Source organism: Stigmatopora nigra, chromosome 11, assembly GCF_051989575.1.
Source record: "Stigmatopora nigra isolate UIUO_SnigA chromosome 11, RoL_Snig_1.1, whole genome shotgun sequence".
NCBI classification, from domain to species: domain Eukaryota; kingdom Metazoa; phylum Chordata; class Actinopteri; order Syngnathiformes; family Syngnathidae; genus Stigmatopora; species Stigmatopora nigra.
In genome coordinates, this window is record NC_135518.1 from 13842354 (window position 1) to 13850011 (window position 7658).

Below are 7658 nucleotides of genomic sequence, written 5' to 3' on the forward strand. Positions count from 1 at the left end.
AATATCAAATATGTATTTTTGTCCTTTTATGAAACATAATAAATCATTATTAAATCAGTAAAATTCATTAATAAGGAAAAGTGGGTAAACTAAAATTGACCATCCATTGTTTACCCACATTCTAAAATATTATTGTATGTGACCCTAAAAATTAAAGCAAAATTTACCTTATAATTTTGTATTTAAAGGTACTAAGTTAAACAAATAGATGCCATACAAGAACATATATGGCTTGCCCCTGCCAATACGCAAAAGTTTAAAGTTTACAATGCACAATCTTGTCACTAACAATGTCAACTTTGGGTGCCGTCGGACGGGAGCCGTAAACTTGAAACTGTTAAGGTTTCTGTGGGTGGTCACCATGGTAGGTGGTCACAATACAGGAATTCACAATGTAAATTTAGAATGGAAAGGTCTTGACATCATCTTCCAGAGAGAAAGACACCTAAATGCAGACCAGCCTTTTAATGCATAAGCTTAAATTGCCAGAAATATGCATCCAATAATCCATGTATAGAAAATCTGACTAAATTCAAGTGTAAAACTGTGTTTTGAGTGAGAGTCGCCATTCATTTTCAGACAAGTTGAGTCACGTCAATTGCGATCCGTCACTATGAGCACATTAGCAACTTTCCACTCATCTGTTTTTGAGCTAGAACCATCCTTTACCTTAATTTATCTTAATACTATCTTAATTAGAGATGCAAATGTGGAAACTGAATGAATGGCTTGAATTGGCATTGTAAAATTCAAAAGATAGCACTTGTAATTGAATAAAAAATCCCCAAAATTGGTATTTGATCAAAAAATACATCCAAATACCATATAAAGACCCTGAATATTCATATTCAATAACCCTATTCATACTAATAACTAAATTTGTCACTTCTAAACATGACCTTTTAATTTTTACACACAATTGACTGTAATTTTGACCAAAAAACTTGTGTTACTCTACGAATGTTTGTCCCTAAAAACAAGGGGTGGGCGTCCAAGCCAGCTAATGAACATCCCAGCTGTTTGTCTTCAAAACTCCTCCCACCAAGCTAAAGTAAGCCAATGGAGAGATCCTCTTACGACAATTCCTTTGCGAAACATTAGTTGTGTTTCCTCTGGAAAGAAATATTGAACAACTGCAAACTCTGCCAGCAAGATTGTGTTCACTGGGACTTCTACTCCAGTTTGTGGACATCATGTTACGGCTTATAAAGATTGTTTTACTCACTTTATCGTCTCTTACGACATCTGTCCTGTCCTGGCATGTCCTGATACTACTTTTCCCTTCCTTACAGATGTAAATAATGGCACCATAATTGACATATTTAGATAATACAGCATCTGGTGATGCAATATTGAGTTCCAGTTGTAGTAGATGACATCTTTTATCAAAGCTAAAATCCATTTAACATCATAGTCCCAAACCACTAGTTTATCTGAATTAAAATCCTTGAACACCTTTGTTGGAGTTATTTTGTAATACTATTATATATGTGAGTATTTAATCATTTTTTTGCATAAGAGCTTCTTCAATTTGTTATTCCGAGGACTGTTTACTGGAAGATAGGTCTGACCTTTACCCCAGAATGCAGACCTGGAAGGACGCTTAAGAAATTGCTGATTACACTATTTATCTTGGTTTTAAGCCTGTCATGCCTATGAATGGCAATTTAAAGACTTGTTCCTGCAAAAAAACAACACAAATTGCAAAGTTTTGGTCTTTTAAAGTCGATATCTAAGACCAGGAAAAGCATGATGGAACAGGAATTATTTTAATTAGTAAATTGTCTGGTCTAAATATAAATCTGATCCTGAGGAAATCCTCACAAAATTTGTTAAATGCGCTTGGGGCTAGGCTGCTTTATTTAGACAAGTTGTAAACAATTGCCTTTTCCCGTCATGGTTGTTGGAGTTAGAAAGATATTTGATCAGACTATCTATTCGTTTTTTTCATAACTGGTCAATGCCAATATTTGGGTCAGGTAAAAGTCATACTTGGTTGTTCTGGAAAACTTTGAATGAATGTAAGCTGTAACTTCCTCCTCTTGACTGCCATTTTGAAACATTCTCATCTGCTCAAGTCATCTTGCTTCCATCCGTCCCCCATCTTCCTTCAAAACAAGAACACATCAGAGACCCATAAATATAATGACAATCACCAAACGGAAATATTAACATAGAAAAATGACTTAATGGAAAATCTATCTCTAATATTTTTTTGCTTTAATTTTGCTGAGATGAATAAAAAATAAAATATTAACATTTGACTTCAAGCTAAATTATTGCAGTAAAATGCATGCTTTGAGGGGTTTAAGTCTGGGTAAAATTGACCTTCCCATTTATCATGCTAATAAAGTTTTATTAGTTTTGATCTGATAACTTATCTCCCAATCAATTTGAATTCCTAACAAAATATTTCCCTTTAGAGGAGTCTTTATCGACAAATGAAAAAGCATAAACACCAGTCATCCTTCATAAGCTCCGCCCATTAGCAGAGAACTATTCCGTCCATAACAGACAAACGCCAAGAAGTATTCTATTATTTTCAACATAGACTTTGTCGAATAAGGATACGAGCAGACGCTAATGGTTTTTACAAAACACGTCGACATTTATGTCTGGCTTTACACGGTAGAAAGGAAATGATTTGCACCTAGTGGAAACTTTGAGGAGGACCCGGCCCACATTGCATGAGTCATTGGCCTGCAATCTTCGGAAGAAGAGGGGTTGGGGGGGATGGGATGGGGATGGGAGTCTTGCTTTAGTGTGCTGGACTTGTTTACTTTTCAGACAGAGGACTTGTGAGGCACAAGAAGGGGGTGAAGGATGGCTGAAAAACTAAAATAACAAAAAAAATGGCTACACGGGACCATGTCACAGTTGAATGGATTTTGGAGAACTAGTTAAGTTTGTAGGTTTTAAAAGTACGGATTGGCTATGTTAAGGAGAAACCAATACAGTGTTCCCTCGCTATTTCGCGGTTCAGCGACCGTGGACTCAGAGCTTTGCAGATTTTTTTTGGGGAAAAAATACAAATATTACATTGGAACAACATATTTTACAGGTTTTTTTGTTATAACATGAATTTCAATCTATCTAGCTGTATTCTATATGGTGTACTGTATACGGAGGGGTAAATTTGAAAAAGAAAATAAAAAAAATATTAAATTGGAAAGATATTTGTGATATATTTGTTTGTAAAACTGAAATTTTGTGAGCTCTTAAGCTTCGACAATGTTTATTTTTTTGATGTTAACTAAAACCAAATCCAAAATCGGAATGATAGCAGCTTTCTTTGAAGTAGATTTTCCTCACAAGTCTGGAACTGATCCATATTTCACTTTTTAAAAGGAAAGAACTATTCCAAAATGTCGTTTTTAATGATCTCCCTCCATTTACTGTCTTTGGGATTCGAGTTAATGAAGACAGTCTCAGCCTTGAGAATCTTTTCTACGCTTAAGGCCTTGCCGTTGATGAGTTTTCTGGCAGGTTTAGAAGACTTCAGCCTTGGAAATGTCTGGCTGAGGATTCATTGCTGTATCGTAGAGTATTTTAGATCATTGTGCTTTCTGTCACATGTCTAGACAAGTCGGGTTTTCATTGGTTCGTGCTTCAACATTCTTCAATGATTCATAAAAAATTGACTTGCTTTAGAATGATAGAAAAGACCAATTGAAGCAGGGGTAGGGAACCTGTGGCTCGGGAGCCACATATGGTTCCCAAACTCTGACTTAAAGGATAAACAAAAATAAATACATTTTTATTCATGTTTTGCTCAATTGGTTGTCATGTCAGACCAGGTTTTTAAGAAGTTTATGTTTTTCACCAATCAGTGGGTTCTTTGCATTCCCTTTTTAATAGAGATTGTTTCGCAAATGTTGTTTTTTGTTCACTTTTTTTTATGAGTGGGAGTGGTGTGTCAAATTCTGTTAGGATAACATTTTGATCATCTTTTAAAGTGGGAATTCCTCAAAAATACCTTAAAAAAATCCTCAATTCTGAATAACCTGCTTTCAAGCTTCACCAAACATCATCTTTTCTCAAATTTAAGCAAAAAACTTCACTGCAACAAGACACTTTGAGTCAAATATGGCAAACTAGCAAATCCAGACTCATCCAAGAACTCTTAACCACAATCTTGGACACATTTCTGCATACGGAGGCAGAAAAAGTCCAGGCTTCGAGAAGCTTTCACTAATGACGCCGTCTCTTCTTACAATATATCACCAATGAGATGCGTTCAAGTCTGTCTTTTCTCTTAATACAAATACTGCATGTGTATTTGAGTCTTTAACACCCCAAGACCATGCATCTGTATTCAAACAACCTCAACATTGGAGTCATCCTCGGTTGTCACGTTTTTATTGGTCGGACGCTCACGTTCCGACTTTCCACAGCCAAAAATGGGTGGGGGCGGGATTATGACCATTATATTCCAGTCGTTTGTGCAGATGGGGCTGACTACCCCATCGTGTCTCGGTTGAGGGTCTGGGAACCAATAGGGAAGCTTCTTCCAGCCTGAACAGGAATGTGTAATTCATCACTCTACGAGGCCTATCTGCCAAAAAAGGAAAGATGTATAATTCTCCCAGTAAAAGCCTTTTTGAAAGCTGTGAAGGGGCGTGGCTAAATACAAAATTAATTTAAAAAGTAGCCTCTGTACAAAAAAAAATGTTTTCTCATTAGCCAAGTCCAAATAAGATGGAATTTTGATGCTTTTAAATTGAATGCTAAATCATTTGGAAAGTGTTACCTTGAGATAAGAGCGTAATGACCGGAGTTTGTATCTCAAAGCAAAGTTTTCCTGTATAAAAAAAACTAAATACTAATTAATCCGTCTGAAAAAATTTTTCCGTATTTTCCGACACTCATAAGTCAAAATATTACTGTATATTTACATTTCTTTAGCCTGTTCAGGCAACGATCCGGAGAACAGAAACTTGGCCCGGTAATAGTCAAGCAAAGAAGAGAAACCTGACCTTAGGCAGGTAATGTTGAAAAGAACTGATAGATGAGTAATGAAAGCTTCTTTTTGAGGTATTCCTTTAACCCTTAACTGTTCTATAAGAACAGGTAAAAAGTGTAAGAAGCTCCTGCAGGGACGTGTGTCTATGTTTGGCTTCTCTGACAACTATTCCTGTAGTTTATCTTCTTATCGTGCATGGACTTGTGAGGCACTAAAGGGAATTCTAAGTGAGTTAACCCATTGAATAAATTAAAAATGCTATTATCAGGGTTAAAAAAGGGAGCAATGATCATTTTCACCCAAATGTTGGTTCTATAGCAGGGGTGGGCAAACTTTTGGGTCCATTTACTTTAAAAATGTGACAGATGGGTGGGGTCAGCAGAAGATATGATACAAATAAAAAAGTGCATCCGTTAACAGTACATATGAAACATAAACAGAAAAATAGACTACTTAAGTATTCACATACTCCTCACTCATCAATAAAGTAGAAAGTATAAAGTACAAAGTCAAGTAAATAAAGGAATGTATTAAGAAATATTAAAATGTCATTTAAAAAAAAGATAGAGGGCCTGTAAAACACAAAAAACAAATAAGACTGGACAGAGATACTGCCACTGGCTTCTGAAGGACGGCACCATCTTGGGGAAAAAATAGAATATATATTATATATTTTTTAAATAAAAAAAAATAAAAAATTGGACAACGTCGTCGCGCCGGATTCAAAAGCCTAGCGGGCCCATTTGTGGCCCGCGGGCCGTAGTTTGCCCATATCTGGTCTACAGGTAAGAAGTTGGAATACTTCCGTCAATTGAAAACAAATATTGTCACTGATACTATTTTGTCTTTTGCATCTACAGGTTATTAAAACAAATTGTGCTAAATTCTGCAATAATAGCCATTAAGCGTTCATTAAGTTCTCCACCGTGTGGACTGAGCGCGAGACTCTTAAACTCAAGTTAAACAATGACCTCATCGCTTAGATCTGTTCACCACATTAGACTGGGAAGGCAGAGTCATTATGGTTGTTTCCTGTAGCCGCGACTGGCCTGGAATCCTCCAGTCTGCCCAGGATTCAAACACTTTAACCCTTTAAAAACTTCTGAGTCATCGCCTTAAGCTGATTGTTGGGAAAGTTCAGAGGGCAAAAACCTCACATGTGAGATTAGTCAGTGTAAAGCGGCGCCCCATGTAAGCGACACGTTGTTGTTTAAACAGAGCAGAAAAATGAACATACTCACCACATAGTCCATTTTGACACTGTTTATACGAGTCCACCATTGCTGTTTCCCTGAAAAAAAACGTATGTCCTTTAAAAAAAATACTGTTTTTCCCAAGTTCTTCATATTTAAACATGTTTTAAAGTTATTTCAGTCTTTCTTTTTTTGAATACTGTTGCCCTAATTTCACAATAATTAAGATAAGATCACCTTATTAAGGAGTTGTATGTTGGGTCATTTTATTATTATTTTTTAGGCTTATTTAGATGTCTTAAAATGAACTGATTTTTGAGTTATTTTTGGGAAAAAAAGCTCGATTAGGACATGGGTGAAAGCCCTCCAAAGAGTGATTTATTATCTAAGTGAAAACATTCCAGTATGGAGGACTAGTATAGCTTTTCCCTACGTTCCAATTTGAAAAGCTGCAAGTTACAACTGGCCCTCACAAATTGATGGACACTTCAATCTGCAAATTGTTCAACTTTTTTTGTTGCTACATTTGTGTGTGTGTGTGTGTGTTGCATTTAATTTGTCACAAAACGCAGTATTATTATTTTTTTAATGAATAATTCCCTGCTATTCATTTCAAATGTTTACTCATCAATTAGAATTGATTACAAACTTTAAGTTAAGATTTTCATTGCATTTCTGATTTAAGGCAGTTCATTGGAGAAGTGGTTAGTAGGTCCGCCTCGCAGCTCTGGGATTCTGAGTTCGAATCCAGGTCAACCTGTGTGAAGATCTCCCTAGGCCTTTGTGGGATTTCTCTGGGTACCCTAATTTCCTCCCATATTCCAAAAATCATGCATGTTTGGCTGTGTAAAGTCTAAATTGGCTCCTTAGCTCCAGCACCCCATGCAAACCCTTCTGAGGATAAATCAGTTCAGAAAATGTCAGGTTCATTAATAATTACCTTCGTCCGTAATTATCAATAACTGCAGGAAGACATCTTATTCAATTATTGACATTTAATTAAATAGAAATGGATTCAACAGGTAAAAGCCTCCGGAAGGGAGAGTTACAGCAAGTGTCCCTTACAACTTCCGAACGTCTCCCCGAATAGACGTTTTCGTCCCATTCTTATGGTCACAAGTTACAGAGTTGTTGATCATTCCATCACGTATGAGTAAAAACAACATCTGGGACTACAATAACAATCAAAGTATTTTACTAATAACAAAAACAGGGACTAGACCTAACAACATTTAGATTAGAGTAATTATACAACCTCCTTGACCTAAGAATCATATAATATAATCATAATCATATAATCGTTACATACAGAAAAACCCGAAGTGTACGGTTACATAACGATAACAATATTCTTGTTATTGTCCGACTAGCCCTGTCCTCGTCACCAAGGGCCCACCAAATCTCAAGGACCGAGATTGGGTGGATTGTTTGTATAACCATCCTGGAACAGGCTGTCTAGGTTAAAGATGACTTGGCGTGACCTTAAGACTTTTGAAAAACAG